At 42.0% G+C, this 19,565-nt stretch overlaps 1 long non-coding RNA gene and 1 pseudogene across 1 annotated transcript in view; one reads left to right on the forward strand and one right to left on the reverse strand.

The window, feature by feature from the left end:
* The window catches only part of LOC126203371 (uncharacterized), a 593,071-nt gene that overhangs the window by 324,403 nt on the left and 249,103 nt on the right, over positions 1-19,565 (reverse strand). The window lies entirely within an intron of this gene.
* Positions 17,567-17,683, forward strand: LOC126204829 (5S ribosomal RNA; annotated as a pseudogene).

Genomic DNA, 19,565 nt, shown 5'->3' on the forward strand with positions numbered 1-19,565 from the left:
AATTATTAATTGAGTTTATTTTTCAGGTAACATAATTTCACTTAGGTACGTACTTTAGACGTAATTTGCTGCTCGCGATTACGTGACTCATACTTTGTGCTAAATTTTATGTTCTATGAAATTACTTGTGAAGCGACGTGCTTGTGTACATTTACTGATTTTGACAATTATTGATTAATGAACAGTGTTATTACTTGCGTATATTATGCATCGCTTGGCTGCTATGCTTTTTCACTGACGTCATATTTTTTTTATTATGTGCCTGCTGTGCTTAGTTATTTAAATTATAATTGTCACCTGATTAATTGTGCTGATGTGGTTAGATATGTAAGTTATACTTTGTGATTTATCTGCTTGCGCCTTCATGTTTACTTATTAAGATTACATATGAAGATTTATTTGCTTATGGCGATGTGATTCTAATGACCTGTTTATTGTGTAAGGCATGTTTGCTGCTGTGCGTATGGATTGCATATTTACACATTTCTGTTTTGTTGTCATAACTACTCTTCAATCTAGTATATAGAAATGCTGATATACTGTGTACAAATATAGAGTTTAGGTTACACTGCGGTATTAATTATAGATTGTTCACTTGGCAGAGCCTCGTTGTAGGGATTGTGCTGCATCCACTTGTTGACATTCTGTTCTCTACTGGTATATTTACTCGCTATTGCATGTTTTGCTTACGCTCAGTGCCTTATATTTTTAAGATAAGAAAATGAACTGCTATAATTCGACGAACGACATTAGTAAAAGAAAGTCATAGAAGTCACATGAGCTGAGGTTTTATGGAAGCTGTATAAATTTATGCTAATAGGAAGGAAGCTAACGACATGACAGACCAAAACTAGGTTTAGACCATTGACAGTATTACACTGCATTTTTCGTGAGCAATTGAAATAGGAAGTGACACTTGACACAAGGAATACTCCACATGATTGCTTCTGCCATGATTCTTGAAGTGGTGTACACACTGTGAAATATTATGATTATTCACACTCCGTAATCGTACTTAATTACTGAGAGTTATTCAAACTAAGTCTGTTAGAGGTCATGTATGCATTTCTTTTATTTAATGATGGACAAGGAACCAAAATGTATCTTATAATTTATAATGAGTAGAAAATTTGGGTCAGATGGAATACACAGAGGTTGTGTGTGGACAATGTGTCTTCGGATTGTATGGGATGCTGAATTGAAGTTGCACTAGGATTTTATCTGTACTTGTTCGAGGAGACTGACTAGAGGAAAGAGTTGTTATGGAAGTGAAATGATATTGGTGCTGAGGTTTATATGTATCGACGTATTATTGAGGTATTGAGATTAGGTGAAGTTGATGATTATTGGAGTTTTGGTGGATAAGAGGTAAAGTAAATGAGGAGCATATTGTTTTTGTTGGTTTATATGGAACAAGGAGGATGAAGATGGCAGACTAGAACACTAAAGTGGAAGGAAGATTGTCTATACACACACTTTGTTAAATCACTAAGCAGTACATATTTTTTTTGGGAGAGAGGAAGCAATTGCATATCTTGGCTCACTGACAGTTGTTCAGCAACAGTACAATTTGATCTGGCTTGGCAAACATTGGTCTTGACATGATGACTATGACGTTGACTAACTATTATTGACTGTTATACATTGCTGCCACTACTACTTGATACACATGATGAACATAAAATTTTGACAGAATTGCATTTACACAGTTAACACTTTTCAATTACACAGTAGCAATAATGTGGATGAAAGATGAGTGAGTGTGTTTTGTGTGTTTTCCTTTTATAATCCCAGAGAAGTGATCCCAACCTATCTCCTAAATATTATTTCACTTGTTTGTTGTGGCTTGCACTGACACCCATAAATATTATAGGTTAACTGTTATTGTGTACTGTAATAGTTAATGTGACAATTAACTGATATCATTTGTGTGTTTATTATGATTTGTATGTTTAGTGTAAGAGCATTGATTATATTTTGTTAAAGAAATTGTATGTGCATTCAAACTATTGTTCATGACTGAACTGTCTCAGTAGTTATGGTGAATAGTATGGACTGTTACTTGCACCTTTTCTACATGATTGGTGCTACAAGGATATGTTTAATTTCTGCTGATGAACTGTGTGATCAGTGATTGTAAAAAAATTATGGACTGTTACTTGTACCTTTTCTACAATATTGGTGCCACTAGGACATGTTTAATTTCTGCTTATAAACTCTGATGAACAGTGTGATCAGTGACAGTGTATTTTATGGAACTGCTTCTAGTGAAAAGATGTGACCTGTTGATGTCTGCACCTGCTCAACATTGCTGGGTGCCACTGATGGATTGCTTCTACTGAAATGAAGTCACCTGTTGCTGTGTGCACCTACTCAACATTGCTGGGTGCCACTAATGGACTGCTTCTACTGAAATGGTGTTACTTGTTGGTGTCTGCACCTATTCAACAGTACTGGGTGCCACTGATGGACTGTTTCTATTGAAAAAATGTTACTTGTGGTATTTGCACCTGTTGACCATTGCTGGGTGCTACTGCTGGAACTGTCAACTGCTTATTCTTGGGCTATGGAAAGCGTTTATGTGAATATTTGTATAAACTGATTTATTGTGTATTACTGTTTGTGGAAAGTTATGAGACTCTTACCTGCACATATTCGTCATTGCTGACGCTATTGATTGAACTGTTTAACCACATAATACTTGTATAAACTGTTATGTAAAGTCACATGTATGAAAGAATTTGTATTGCTTACTGTATTCTATATAATAGGTTATTGAAAGGTCAGTGCAAAGCCAAAATTTTATCTAGTTATATGATATTTACGTATTAATATTATCTTTTATTTTTGTCTGTATTTTTTTGACGAATTTGGTGGTATTTTCACCACCAATGCTGGCAAAAATACCATCAAATTCTAGCCGTGGAGGAAGGGCATATGAAAGGTGGCTACACTGAGCCACAGCGCCAGAGATCGCTAGAGAGCATTGTTCCGCCGCCTCCACGGGCTGTCATTATTGAGATGTGCTAGAGGTCACTGCTTGGGGAGAGCTCGTAGTAGTCAGTTGGTGTTCAGATGTGCTAGTAGGGAGTGCTTGCTGAGATGTGATACTGAAAGGTTCTTGTTCAGATGTGGTAATAGCGAGGCGGTGTGGAGATATATTGTAATTATGAGAGTGATTTTGGTCAATATATGAAGGTAACGAAACTTGATTTATTTTTCATTATTTCCATGTTTTAAATAATGTGTCATTACAGGTTCAGTCAACAAAGCATCTGGCTTGGGTTCTTGGATTAGAGTGTAATTGTGGTTCTCTTGAGTAATTATGGTATTTGTATTTTCTTTAATTAATTCAGTATAATGTTATTTAAAAATTGTTGTGTTGTTGAAGAAGAACCGTGCCAGATGCGTACGTTGAGTCACACTCCCACACACAGAACAGTTACTCTTGTGCTTGTTGTTGCGTTGGTTTTATAGTTGCTGGGGGCTTAATTAATTAACTGTGTTAATGAAAATTTCCATTTCATTCTTTGTTATTGTTCTAAGCAGTCAGATTGCGTAACAATAACAGTCAGGGCCAACCGTTACGAGACTTCGTAATCGGACAGACAGCTACTAAAGCAAAAAAAAAAAAAAAAATTAAAATTATTTGCATTAATATTTTTATTAAGCCCCCATGCAAGTGTTGGAACACTGTGTCATTGAAGTCATTATGCGATTTGAAAGGAATGATGAATAAATGTTAAATAAACTGAGCGAAAACTGAAAATTCCATTCTGCCTTGTTTAAACCGTTCAATACGCTAAGATTTTCTGCTGTGTAGGTGCTGATAAAGAATTGCTAGAATGCGATATTGGATCTTCCGTTCCTTCCCCCCTGACATGTTGGTTGTGATGTCAGATTGACCTGAGCGTAACCGAAGGTCTAGTTTATGCTGGAAGGTTGACGACTTGCAAGTGAAAACAGCGGAAAGTAGTGATGTTCCTGTTAAAAGTTTCAATGCAATACTTGGAAATACACACCAGGTTTACCAGTGTACTGGAGTGATAAAAAAATTTCCCTCTCCTGAGTACACTGTTGTTCAATATTGCGTAAAAATTACATAGTAGATCTCTGATTGAACATTTAGTAGTTTATGTACAATATAAACAGGTCTATCTATTAGCACAAGCTTTATTTGACATTCACATTCGTTGGTTTCACCAGTTCTTAACCCTCAACCGAATATAAAATTTTTCTCAGAGCAAATTAGCTGTTTGGTTCATGTCTTCGACATATGTAAAAAGCCATAGCGTGAGACCCAAGGTTCTTAGAAAGAAGTACTAACTTCGGCCAACAAACGGATATGGAGTCAAATGTTAAATGCTACTCTCATTTGCTATTTGCAACTTTATTTGCGACTTGTCACTGGAATCGCAGCGAGGTATAGTGCAAGACACAAGAGTTACCGAAAGAAGTACGAATTTCGGCCAATAATGGCACACGGTGTTCAATATTAAATCCTCCTTGTGACTTCTAGGTTGTGACTGAAATCGTAGCCAGATTCTGTGAAGTTACTATTTTGATTTCTGCGGCTTCTTAGTTACTGTGATTTGTAACAGATACGTGATTTCTTGCCCACTTCTAGTGTCCAGGTCAACTCGTCTCCGAAACTAAGAGATAGTACCCGATGAGCACCTTTGTGCCCTAGCACGCTATATCACGAGAAGGGTAGCCTGCCGCTAGTCGGCTGAGTACATATTCTTTGAACCGAATCACTAAACGTCAGGCCTGTGGGTCTCATGGGATACCTGACTGATTATTAAACATAGAGGTTTCAAATGGCTCTGACCACTATGGGACTTAACTGCTGAGGTCATCAGTCCCCTAGAACTTAGAGCTACTTAAACCTAACTAACCCAAGGACGTCAGACACATCCATGCTCGAGGCAGGATTCGAACCTGCGACCGTAGCGGTGGCGCAGTTCCAGACTGTAGCGCCTCGAACCTCTCGGCCACCCCAGCCGGCCATAGAGGTTTCAGAAAGTAGCTAACACATGTCGTCCCACGGTAAGGCCATTACGTCGTAAGAGTGGCGCATTGTCCGAAGACAGTACGTGTTTCGGGTATCCTTCACGCCCATTTGTTATACAGTCAGTTCAGACGTAATGACACAGCTCGAACAGAACGACCTGTTCCGTGACTATCAGCATGACGTCGGAAAACGTCGATCGTGTAAAACACACTTGACATCCCGAAAGGCACAGATCAAAGCAGGCAGATAGAGACAAGCTTTCTAGATTTCCAAAAAACGTTCGACTCAGTATCAAGCCCACTCTCATTATCAATATTGTGATTGGATTATGGATACTTTGGTAGGGAGAACCTAGCATGTTATCTTGGATGGCGATTCATCGACAGATGTCAAGGTAACTTCGGGTGTGCCCGCATCTCGTGGTCGTGCGGTAGCGTTCTCGCTTCCCACGCCCGGGTTCCCGGGTTCGATTCCCGGCGGGGTCAGGGATTTTCTCTGCCTCGTGATGGCTGGGTGTTGTGTGCTGTCCTTAGGTTAGTTAGGTTTAAGTAGTTCTAAGTTCTAGGGGACTTATGACCACAGCAGTTGAGTCCCATAGTGCTCAGAGCCATTTGAACCATTTTTTTAACTTCGGGTGTGTCCCGGGGAAGAGTGTTGTGATCCTTGTTGTTCATGTTAATATTAATGACCTTACAGAAAATGTTAATAGTAACTGCAGATTGTCCGCAGATGATACGTTTATCTATAAAGAAGTATTGTCTGAGAAAAGCTGCTCAAGTATTCAGTCGGATCTTGATAAGATTTTAAAGTGGTGCGAAGATTGACAAGTTGCTTTAAACATTCAGCCATGTAAAACAGTGCACTTCACAAAATGAAAGAAATGTATCCTATGACTAAAGTGTCAAAATGTCACTATTGGAATCGCTTAACTCATACAAATAGTTAGGTGTAACATTTTCTAGGGATATGAAGTGGAACAATCACATAGTGTCGGTAGTTAATAAAATAGGTGAATACTAGGGAAATGAGACCCGTCTACAAACGAGATTGGTAGCAAATCACTCGTGCGACTCATTCTAGAATATTGCTCAAGTGTGTGGAACACGTACCAACTAGGACTGTCGGGTGATTTGAATGGGTACAGAAAAGAACAGCACGAATGGTCACAGGTTTGTAAGATCCGTGGGAGAGTGTCACGATGATGATGAAGAATTTGAGTTAGCAGACACCGAGAAAGAAGACTTACAAAATTTCAAGGACCAGCCATAAAATACGAATCTAGAAATATTCTACAATCGCTACGTGTTGCTCACATAGAGATGGCGAGGACAAGATTAGATTAATTACAGCACGCGCAGAGGCATACAAACAATCATTCTTTCCACGCTCAATGCGTGAATGGAACGGGAGGGAATCCTTGTAATTGGTACAATGAGAAGTACCCTCTGTAATACACTTAGTGAGGACTAGAAGTGGAGTGCTGCTGCAGTACCGACGACAGGTAAGAGGGCGAGTGAAGTGGCGCAGCAATTGGAGGAGGAGGAGGAAATTCGTGTTTAACGTCCCGTTGACAACGAGGTCATTAGAGACGGAGCGCAAGCTCGGATTAGGGAAGGATGGGGAAGGAAGTCGGTCGTGCCCTTTCAAAGGAACCGTCCCGGCATTTGTCTGAAACCATTTAAGAAAATCTCAGGAAACCTAAATATGGATGGCCGGACGCGGGTTTGGACCGTCGTCCTCCAGAATGCGAGTCCATTGTGCTAACCTCTGCGCCACATCGTTCGGTACAACAACTGGAAATGTACTCAAAATGTGAAGTACGAATTTTACGTGCAAATTATTTAAACTGCACGCAGATTCACGGGGAAATTCTGGAGGTATATGGACCAAATGCAATGCCACGTTTAGCCGTGTGAATTGGTGGCAAGAACTCGACCAGGGTTACACAGAAGTGAGTGATAGAGATCCGCCATACACTCGGGAGCTTGCACCAGGAGACCTCCAACTCTTTGGCAAGCTAGAACAACATCTGGCTGGAAGAGATTTTCCAGCGCTGAGGAAACTCAGACAGTGATTGTTGGTTGTATACGTGAGCAGCGAGCACATCTCAATCGTCTAGGAATTTAACGATACGTAGAATGTTCCGACCGTCGTTTACAGAGATTTGCTGTCTATTTTGAACAATAGTGTTACGTATTGTCGTCATATATCCAATTCCTTGAACGAGAGGTATCACGTCCTTAAATACATTTGTCGGAGAAAATCTGTTCACTACTGAGAGTAGTCGATAAGTGGTGAGCACTCCACTGTTCACAGGTGTTTAAAATCATAGGTGCTGATACCAGAGCCAACGATCCAGTTGGGTATCAGTCGCACGACACTTCCTGCTGAGGTGGAGATAGGAGTTCCATGGAGCGGGTGGTGCGGAAGAAAGAGCTCCATGAAATCTAAGGTTTCGGAGTGTCAAAGATAATAAATGTATTGTAACTGTTAATTATCAAGTTGAATATCAGATCGGTTACGTATGCAGCGCAGAGAAGCAGTATACTAGTTGCTAGCTGTCCTCATTTATCATGTGCTGAGTTGTAATTTTAAAGATATTTTAAGAATGTAAATTGAATCTCACTTCTTATTTATGTGGAGGAGTGAACGGGAACGAGAAGTTAATTTGCAGCAGCCTTATCTGCAGCCTGAAAGGGGGCGAAGTCTTAGCCAAGTTGGAGGAAGAAGGCACACGGATTCAGGGTACAAACTAGCTGGGCCCTAATTAATAATACTTAACGGCAATATTCATTGTATATAAAAGGAGTGCTCAGGTGGCAACTTCTTAAAGTGATTGGTGCATGAGGTGAAGTATAACAGACGACCAAGCAGCACAAGCCAACCTCAAACACTTCACTATGTCTCTTTGAAGTGTAAATATTTTGTTCATATTTGCGTCCACAGCCTCCAAGAATTTTGTGAAAGTAAACAACGATAATACTAGGCTGTAAAGTCATCCGTTTTCAGATTTCGAGTGTAAGCCATTTTCCAGAATTTATTCATAATCAGTACGCTATGTGTCTAAGAGTTGTGGCATACAGTAGAAAAAACCTATTCCGTATATTCATTCATATGTGAAATAATACATCTACATTGCAAATCTGAGACAGAAAACATCGTTGATGTTGAGTATTTAGATCTCACATTGAATAGAATAACACACTTTCATTGCAAATCTGAGATAGAAAACATAGTTGTTGTTGAGTACTTAGATCTCATTTTGCAATAGAGATGTATTATTCCACCTATGAATGAACATATGGTAAAGTTTTTTCGGTTTTATACCACAACACGTAGGGCATATAGCGTACTGCTTATGAATAACTCTGGGAAAATGGTTTAGATTCCAAATCGGCCAGCCGAACAACAAATAAAGGATAACTATACAGCCTACTACGGAAATGTTTTCTTTGAAGTGTGTTTCAGCATTCAGAAAAGTTACTTCACCTGCCATGATAATGTGTGACATACTTTTTGAACCCCTTTGTGAAATTCATTGTTCCCCTGCTAGTTCTATTTTATTCTTGGTCGCTGAAGTAACTAAACGTTCAAGTGACTGAATACAGGGTTAGGTAATTCTCGTTTAGAAGAAGGGCTATGACGATTTAATACGCCTAGATCGCTGTAATTTTTACAATGCGACCGCTTTTAAACTTTTAAGCGTTGCATATGGTCGCCATATTACCACTTGTCCTGTATGGCACGTGTCGAGTAGACAACTGTTGCGAGGGACACCGATAGCAGTATTCGTTCGTGAAAGTAGTGCCCACGTTGACACTGTTTTCCTTGAATTCGAGAACGCTTTCGATGCAGTTCCGGTCGGTCGTGAGATAAGCAAAAACCAGTTTGGTGAATATCAGCCTGTAAGTGGGTTCGTGGCTTATACAATTCTAGGTCGTTCTCAACAAGAGAAATTCGTCATAGCTGAAAGAAGTTGCAGGCATACGGTCAAAGCAGTGTTGTAGAACCATTACTGTTCACGACATCCAACTCCGTCGCTAACATACTTCCGATTGGAGACGCTCGAATCCGAGGTAGTCCGTTCTAAACATAGTGGTGAATGAAATTTTTATCACCAGTATTTTGCCAGCAAGGGCGTCGTGAGGTGAAACCGTGTATCACTGCTCATCTTGATCCGCAAGTCTAATAGAGGATATTAAGCGGTTCGTTCCCCGTGGTACTCTTCGAGAGAAGTTGCTACGTGCCGACATCAGGTTTCACTGTCTCCGTCCTCTCTTCATCATACAACACAGACAAGACACTAGAGTATATACGCTGCCATTGTAGTCACCCACACTTAACAGATACACTTAAGACCCAACTCTCATACTCGACAAGAAAGGGCAGCTATTGTATGGCGGGGAACGAAACGGTTTCCGGTTAGGCGGAATCACCAAACAATAATGAAACACGATACGTTCTTGCTTTAACTGTTCACAATGTAAAATCGTGAACAGTTTAGTTAAATGCCAGTTCAGTGGCGGGTAGCTTCGCCTTCCTCTATGGTAAGAAGGGTGACGTGTCGTCGTACGAACTCTTCGATACATAAAAATTGTTGGAGGGGCTATGATGTTCCATGGGCGATCAACCATTGTCTACAACATAAGGGGATAGTTGGCTGCAGGGTCCAAGTAGGGATGGCTGTTAACGCTGAAACAGCCGCTTTTCGGTTATATTTCTTTTCCGCACCGGTTTAACCTGGCTTTTTAAACAGCTCAAAAAATGGTTCAAATGGCTGTGAGCACTATGGGACTTAACATCTATGGTCATCAGTCCCCTAGAACTTAGAACTACTTAAACCTAACTAAACTAAGGACAGCACACAACACTCAGTCATCACGAGACAGAGAAAATCCCTGACCCCGCCGGGAATCGAACCCGGGAACCCGTGCGTGGGAAGCGAGAACGCTACCGCACGACCACGAGCTGCGGACAAACAGCTCAAAATAACTGGTTTCTCAACTAACTGATTTTCGGCTTTTATTCCTATTATTTCCTATAATAAACGACGAAATCGAACAAAGATAAGAAATTTCGATTCTCTCAGTTTCGAGAATCTTAGAAAGAAAATATTAATTAAACACTCAAATAAAAGAATACTTAGTCCGTCCACCGTTCGCTACTTGTCTAAAAAATGGTTAGTGGTTGAATATTGCAGTAAATCACCTGTATATTCCTACTGATTCCAATTTTTTTTTTTTGAACTCTGGTAAAAAATCATGTTGTAATCTGGAATGATAGCACTGCTTGGGCATCAGGGATAGTCAGTACTAATTCATCAGTTTTAAGGGGTAAGAGCAGCTGTTGTTGTTGTTGTGGTCTTCCGTTTGATGCAGCTCTTCATGCTACTCTATCCTGTGCGAGCCTCTTCATCTCCGAATAACTTAACTGACGGGCCAACTCCCTCCAGCGGCCTACCAAGGCCTCATTGCTTGCATGCTGCGACGCGACGCCGCTGTTGTCCGTGCCAAAGGTGGACATACCGCTTATTAGGTAGGTGGTCATAATGTTCTGGCTGGTCGGTGTAGTCACCAATGGTGTGTAAATATACGAAGTTACACTGACAACCGACCATGTGTTCTCTCAACTATTATATTTTGTTACATTCACATTGTTTGCAATGGAGAACTACTCGTCTGCCTCAGTGTATTGTCCTCATCACCCCTGGATTTCAGATATCTAGTTTAATCCACACCGGTATCTTAGATTTTCTTAATTCTTCTTCATACTATATTACTAACAAGGGAACCTCCCCATCGCACCCCCCTCAGATTTAGTTATAAGTTGTCACAGTGGATAGGCCTTGAAAAACTGAACAAAGATCAATCGAGAAAACAGGAAGAAGTTATGTGGAACTACGAAAAAATAAGCAAAATATAGAAACTGAGTAGTCCATGCGCTACATATATAACATCAAGGAGAGCGTTAGTCGAGTATCGCCGTGGTCCCGTGGTTAGCGTGAGCAGCTACGGAGCGAGAGGTCTTTGGTTCAAGTCTTCCCTCGAGTGAAAATTTTAATTTCTTTATTTTCGCGAATTTATGATCTGTCCGTTCGTTCATTGACGTCACTGTTTACTGTAATAAGTTTAGTGTCTGTGTTTTGCGACCGCACCGCAAAACCGTGCGATTAGTAGACGAAAGGACGTGCCTCTCCAATGGGAACCGAAAACATTTGATCGCAAGGTCATAGATCAACCGATTCCTCCACAGAAAAACATGTCTGATATATTCTATACGACACTGGTGATGGCATGTGCGTCACATGACAGGAATTTGTTGTCGACCCACCTAACTTGTACACTTGGCGAATGGGTAAAAAGATTCTTCTACCTTGCCCGATTTAGGTTTTCTTGTGGTTGTGATAATGACTCCCAAAAAACTGATGAAAACATAATAGTTTGTCACATAAACTGAAAATAAAAAATTAAAGTTTTCACTCAATGGAAGACTTGAAGCAAGGACCTCTCGTTTTGCAGCTGCTCACGCTAACCAGGGGGCCACGACGCTGCGGTGCGGGTATTATCCTTGATGTTGCATATCTTCCGCATGGACTACCCAGTTTATATATTTTGCTCATTTTTTCATAGTTCCACACAACTTCTTCCTGTTTTCTCAATTAATGTGTGTTCAGTTTCTCAAGGCCTATCCACTGTGCCAACTTACAACTAAATCTGAGGGGGGTGCGATGGGGAGGTTCCCTTGTAAGTACAAATTCGAAATTTTTTCTCCGTTTGCTTTAAATTTTCTTAATCCAGAATGATATACGCCTACCATCACTTAATTTTGTATTTGTGTCCGTACATTTATTATTCTGGCTGTGAATATAAACACTGGATAGCTATCAGATTGCGAGGTAACCGCGTTCGGTACCACTAATGGCAGATGATATAAATTAGGTCGCGCTCGACGCGAAACTGTCCGAAAGTGAAGCATAAACTGTGGAGACTGATACCGACTTCGAGTTCATTTTCCGGGACACCGTAAAGCCCGCGAATCGGGGTCATGCTTTGGAAGCTAGAGGGATCATAAATGCAGCCAACCGGGAAGTTGGCAATTTGCCGACCGTCGGAAACTATTGCGCGGTGTGACCTAGAAATAGATCAGTGCTGCTAGAACTGCAGTGAAAGTCTCTCCTGGCCGGACATCCGCTGGCGTGACACGCTGCGGAAGTGACGAGAAAGTATTGCAGGTAGGCTCAAGTGTGAGGATAGTTTATGGGCAGCTTTTCGACGTAGTGAAGGCGCCGTTGAACTGTCTGTTGAACAAAAGTTCCTCTTCATCAAGTTTGATACATTACACTCAGTCCAATGAGTAATTTTCGGCCTAAAAAATAGGAAAAATGTCACTGCTACTCTTGTTTAGAAATAGTCTCTATTTGTGTAACATACAAAGGAAACAACTGAAATCCCAGCGAAAGTTATTTCTTATGGCTCTACAACGGTGTTTCAACACTTTCGGAGCTCGAGTCTCAAGTCATGACGTTCTAATTTATTACTCCTTCACTACTACCTCTGGTCCTACGAAATTGTGCATATTGTATGTACCTACGCAATTATATTGTTACACGACAATTAGTTCAGGAGATATGACGTCTATGGTCATGGACCACTGGACCACTACCCGAGTGCATCTCCGGCCCGTCTCGACAGTGTTAAAAGCACCGTCGTGGCCTGATACTTTCTGGTTTACCAAACAAAAACAGTTCGTCAACTCTTAATCTACTGTTTCAGATATCGGTCACACAATTCATGACTAAAACATCATATAAAATTGAAAAGCTACTTAGTTAGTTAGTTTTATGTTCCATGGATCATTTGCAAGATAATTAGTAATGATGTTGAACAATTCATTTTACATACACATCACAACTTCATTTTTAAATATTGCTAGATGCTGAACAATTAATTTTTTTCTTAAATCTACAGATGTGAGCATGTCCTACCCACCATCTTTAGCATATTACAGTAATACAAATTGTTCTACAGAATAAAAGGAGTTGCGTTAGTCTGTTTTCAGATTTTACTTTGCTATCTGTCAAACATTTTATATCCCTGGGTAAGTTACCAAAAATTTTTGTTGTACCATTGTGCAGCACTTTTTCCGCTAAAGACAATTTTGGTACCATTTTCCTTCTGGTATTATAATTATCTACACCACTGTTCCTTTTGAACTGCAGTGTATTATTTACAACAAACTTCATGAGGGAATAAATATACTGTGAAGCAGGAGTCAGCAGATGTCTATAACATGATCGTGGGTCTGCATCACATTTTACTTTTACAGCACTTTTTTGAGCAGTGAAAGCTTTCTTTCTTGAAGATAAGTTTCCCCATAGCATAATTCCATATCACATTACGATTAAAAATTTGCAAAATATGTCAACTTAGTTATTTGTCTTTCCCTAAGATTTGCAATAATTATGTGCAAATGTCGCTGAACTAAGTTGGTTCAGGCAAAGTGTGCGCATTCGCACAGAAGAAGGTCAGTGGCAGGGTAGCCTTTAACTATATAAAGATAGTAACTGTTCTGAAAGCACAGATACCAATTATGACCATGCAGCTTCTCTAGAAAAAGAATTGTCACCTTGGTTGGCATGAGTAATGAGTGAATGGGCAAATATCCTTTAGGAACATTTCGAATGTAGGTTGTGGACAGTTGGGAATGTGGGTTTCACGGGAAGCATGCAAGGGATAAGTCCCTGCAGTCGCGCTATCGTCTCTGTCTTCGGTGGCTCAGATGAGGATGGGTTGAAGGGGAGGAAGGAAACCCAAAATAAAAACGAAAAAAAAAGATGGATAAAGCGTCTGTCAAGTAAGCAGGAGATCCCGGGTTCGAGTACCGGTCAGAGCACAAATTTTCATGCAGCTGAGGGTTTCTATTAATTATCAATTCTTTCTAGAGAAGCTGCATGGTCATCATTAGTATCTACGCTTTCAGTACAGTTACTAACTTCGTATCACTGCTGGTTATCCGGCGGTTTGTCGGGTGACACTCAGCTTGGTATCCCACAGTCTGTATATATACATCACATCGACCGATTTCCGTCTCATTCCGACAATTCCTTCGTGGTGCATCGGCGTTTTGATTTTATTTTTTAATAATATTATACTGCAGCCAGAAAAAGGTGTTTCAATTTATGAGGTGAATATTTCATAATGTTGTGACAATAAGGTACACTTGTCCGTCGTTCCAGCGGTCGACCAATTAAAGCAAACTTCTCGCCGAGCGCAACAGCCAGATGTCAGAAAGAACCGTCTTGCCACAAAGAGATTCACTTAAGGACTGCGGCTCTTCATATATGTTGCAGTGTACGTGTTATAAACTTTTATATGAGGGATGTTACGTCGATACATGGTACGGTCTAATGACAGCCAGATGACCGCGTACACAACAAAATAGCCTCAATCTGCTTATATACGACGCAACGTGTGTGTCATAAAGGTTTTATAGCAACGTACGTGCACGAACGCACGATCTGGTTTAATGACCAGCCGGTGGCCTTGATTGTAATGGATAGCCAAGTACTGCAGTCCAATAACCATAAACCAGAAATAGCTTCGGATACAGGATAACGTATTATGGTTAGCAACGACCACCTTATAGTAAGAGAGCTTGAGAATTTTGGACGAAGATACGTGACGAGGTTCACTGAGGATGAGCGCTAAACAAATTACAACCTCTGCTTCACTGCCAGTGAAACCTAGAATGGCGGTGCACCTGAGTTCAAACATGATAAATTTTCTTCAGACCGAAAAGCTCTGTCCACGAATTAGCTTGGTTTTAGCAAACATCGCTAGTGTGAATTTGTGCTTGCCCTTTTCCATATCCTACGAATAATGATCAAGGGCAACAGGAAGATTCCATATTTCTACATCTCCGAAAAGCATTTGACACGGTGCCACACTGCGTACTGAACACGAAGGTAAAAGTATATGGAATAGATTACCAGATATGTGAGTGGCTCGACGACTTCTTAAGTAACATAACCTAGAGCGTTGTCTTCGACGGCGAGTGATCATCAGAGACAAGGGTAACGTCAGGAGTGCCCCATGGAAGTGTGATAGGACCACTAGTATTTCTTATATTCACAAGTGACACGGTCGTAGAAGAAGCTGGGTAGCATCATTGCTGTGGTGTAGCGGTTATGATGCTAAACTGTTGCACGGAGGGTCGTTGGTTCAAAACTCACGTATCCTGCAAAATTTTAATTTTTATATTCGGTTCGAGGACATTGTAGAAGTATCTACAAATATCAAGAATGATTGTACTGGAGTGTTCTGTAACTGTATCTATGCCGTATGTGTTCTGGCCGGAGGCAGTTCGCTCCACGCTCTTGTATGTGCAAATGCTGAATAAACCTTGGTTAAGTTAGTGTTAGTCATTCATCTAATTACACCTTCTTCTTCGAGGCAATATGGTGGGCAGAAGTCTGTGTTTGTTTGCTGATGATGCTGTGGTGTACAGGAAGGTGTCGAAGTTGAGTGATTGTAAGAGAATTTAAAATATCTCAGATAAAATTTGGAGTCGTTATGATGAATGGCAGCCAACATTAAATGTAGAAAAGTAAGTTAACGCAGATGAGCAGGAAAAACAAACCCATAATGTTCTAAAACTTCATTATCAGTGTTCTGCTTGGCGCAGCCACGTCGTTTAAATATCTGGTCGGAACGTTGCAAAGCGATAGGCCCGTGAAATGGAACGAGCATATGAGAACTATAGCAGGTAAGACGAATGGCTGAATTCGGTTATTGGGAGATTTTAGGAAAGAGTGGTTCATGTGTAAAGGAGGCCGCATATAGGACGCTAGTGTGACCCATTCTTGAATATTTCTCGAGTATTGGGGATTCGCACCAGTTCGGATTAAAGGAAGACACTGAAACACTTCAGAGGCGGGCTGCTACGTTTGTTGCCAGTAGGTTCGAGCAACACGCAAGTATTACGGAGATGTTTTGGTAACTCAAATGGGAATCCCTGGAGGGAAGGCGACGTTCTTTTCGAGCAACACCACTGGGTAAATTTTGGGAACCTGCATTTAAAACCAGCCGCGGAACCATTCTACCGTCACCAACATACATATCGCGTAAGGACCTTGAAGATAAGATACGAGAAATTAGGGCGCATACATAGGCATATAGATAGTTGTTTTTCCATCGCCCTGTTTGCGAGTGAAACAGTAAGGGAAATGACTAGTAGTGGTAGAGGGTACCCTCCGCCACGCACCGTGCAGTACCTTGCGGACTATGTATGTAGATGAAAATGTAGTTGTAGACTGGCAAGGAATGTCCAGTCTCGATCAGTTACGTCAAGCGATACTCAATTATTACCTGTTACTTCGTTCCCAGTGCTGGATATGCGATAAACGCGGGTTGAAATACTCCAACATCTGTGCTCTGCGACGACCGTGTTGCAAATGTATTAACATATTCAGTATGGGTGAACTACGAGAAAGCCACTGGTGTTGCAACTTTTTATTGGAACCTACCATTAAGCAGGTTGGACGGCACTTTTAAGAGGCAAAGGCCTTGAATTACTCATAAACAATCTTACGTGCATTTGCTAAAGGAGCTATGAAAAGATCGAAATTATTCCAGGTGACAAGGGATAGTTGATAGTTAATCGATCGTCCTCCACATGTTCGCCTCTTTTATTATAATGAACTCCGTTCAGTCTGCCCGACAACGTGATAGGAATGTTCAACAAACTTCAGTGGGGGAGACGTTACAAAATAGGTTCTGTGTGTGATGCATAGATCTAGTCTCAAAATTTCGAGAGTTAGTTTTCCAATACAAGTCCACGTGTAGCACGTTAGTGCGAGCTATTCCGGAATACTGCTCGAGAGTTGGGGTTTCGCACCAGGTCGGATTAATGGAAGACATTGAAGCATCTCACAGGTGGGCTGCTAGGTTTGTTACCAGTAGGTGCGACCAACACTCTAGTATTACGGAGATGCTTTAAGAACTCGAATGCGAATTCCTGGAGGGAAGGCGACGTTCTTTTCGAGGGTTAGTCACAAATTTTTAATTATCCGCTCGAAAAATAAAGTCACTTAATTAATGTTTTGTCTGATTGCAGGTACACTGTGGCACTGCCAGTACAGTAGCAAAATCACCACGCCACAGTACCATTGAGGAGCCAAAAACGGGTAGTGAAGTCCATTGTAAAGTGTTGAATCATACAGTAATTTGCTTTCGGTAGCACAGGAGATGGTACAGCAGCTTCATTCCAATAAGGACTGCTAAAGAACTCATCTGCATTGACACAGCTGCTATATTTCTGCCACTGCCGAAGGAGAATAACCGCACTGTACTACACGTTACATATGGGCTGCTCCAATCCGCTTTGGTTCCTCTAGCGGGGAGCTACAGTACTGTGGCTCTGCTACTTCTTAGTCTACCAGCAGTACAGACACGCGCCAGGAAATACACGAACGAACGCAACTTTACTTCAAGGCAATAATTAATGTCACCCTGCTCCAGGGGTAATATATTAGGCTAGTAATCAAAACTTCAAGCCAACGGCCTTGCCGCAGAGGTAGCATCGGTTCCCATCAGATCACCGAAGTTAAGCGCTGTCGGGCTGGGCTAGCACTTGGATGGGTACCATCTGGTCTGCCGGGCGCTGTTGGCAAGCGGTGTGCACTCAGCCCCTGTGAGGCAAACTGAGGAACTAATTGATTTAGAAGTAGCGGCTCCAGTCACGGAAACTGACATACGGCCGGGAGAGCGGTGTACTGACCATATGGCCCTCCATATCCGCATATCATTATCACTGGCGGCCGAAGACTACGGGTCTTGTCAAGGAAGGCGGAGGAGCAGACAGAGTTTGCAGACCAGCTTGCGTTTTCGGCCGGGGCCGGGGGAGGGGGTGGGTGGGGGCCGGAGGGGAACTACCCCTAAGATGTGGAAGAATCTATAAGGTATAATGATCAGTATCCACGGTACTTGTGGGCTATAGTTCGGCGGGCAAAATCAAATCAATCAGAAGACTGGTGGAAAAAAAATGAAAAAAGAAACACGCAACCACGAAGGAGGTATCGACGAAAAATGTAAGATTCTAAACTTTGAAAGCCTGTGGGTGAATGTATGACGCTGCAGCGCGAATTCACCGCTCAGGTGGCAAGGGTAATAAACAAGAGATATCTCGATACCATTCTCTGCAAATCGCAATCCGTGTTCTCAGCCGGCCGGAGTGGCCGTGCGGTTCTAGGCGCTACAGTCTGGAGCCGAGCGACCGCTACGGTCGCAGGTTCGAATCCTGCCTCGGGCATGGATGTGTGTAATGTCCTTAGGTTAGTTATGTTTAATTAGTTCTAAGTTCTAGGCGACTGATGACCTCAGAAGTTAAGTCGCATAGTGCTCAGAGCCATTTTTGTGTTCTCAGCTGAACGGCTGTCAACATTGGAGAGAGGGCGTGTAGTTGGGCTCAAAGAAGTCTGTTGGAGTAATTGGCGAATCGCTCGACATTTGAATAGTAATGATGCCACTATCCGACGATGGCAGGAATAGGTGAACCACACACCGTCAGGAAGGAAGTGATCGACCTAGAGAGACGAAAGAAGGTGAAAACTGAACAATCGTCAGAGAGGAAGTCAGAGCCCCAGATTCATCATTATCATCGATTCGACGTGCAACTGGTGCTTCAGTGACCTCAAGGACCATTAATAGGTGGCTCACGGAAAGGGGAATGAGCTCACGGCGTCCTTTGAGCAAACTGCCACTGAGCACTGTGCATGAGCAAGGACGTTTACACAGGTGTCGGGCTCTTCGGTCTTGAATCTCACTGAATGGAGCAGAATCGTCTTCAATGATGAGTCCCGATTCGAATTCAGCTCGTCTCCTACCTTCCAAACTTATACAGAAGCTCTCCTGCGATACTGGCAGAAGTAAAGCTGTGAGGACCGGGCGTGAGTCGTGCTTCGGTAGCTCAGATGGTAGAGCACTTGCCCGCGAAAGACAAAGGTCCCGAGTTCGAGTCTCGGTCGGGCACACAGTTTTAATCTGCCAGGAAGTTTCGTATCAGCGCACACTCCGCTGCAGAGTGAAAATCTCATTTTGGAAACATCCCCCAGGCTGTAGCTAAGCCATGTCTCCGCAGTATCCTTTGTTTCAGGAGTGCTAGTTCTGCAAGGTTCGCAGGAGAGCTTCTGTAAAGTTTGGAAGGTAGGAGACGAGATACTGGCAGAAGTACAGCTGTGAAAACCGGGCGTGAGTCGTGCTTCGGTAGCTCAGATGGTAGTCTGCTTTCGGCTGCGGTGGGGCGAGGACGTCCGCTGCGCCCCGCCGTGCGCGACCGTGAGCGCTTGCTTGTGTTTACCTTCTCGCGGCGCGAGTTGTATTTGTTCCAAGTTCAGTGCGATTATGGCACACACATGGCGCCACGATACGATCAAAGTTACTTTCCAACCAGATCACGCGCGTCCTCGAGCCTATGAAATAGAACAGTTCATTCGCGACAATCTACGTTTAGATCCGGCGACTGTCGTCGGAATACATTTTTCTATAACGGCGAG

Source organism: Schistocerca nitens, chromosome 9, assembly GCF_023898315.1.
Source record: "Schistocerca nitens isolate TAMUIC-IGC-003100 chromosome 9, iqSchNite1.1, whole genome shotgun sequence".
Classification (NCBI taxonomy): Eukaryota; Metazoa; Arthropoda; class Insecta; order Orthoptera; family Acrididae; genus Schistocerca; species Schistocerca nitens.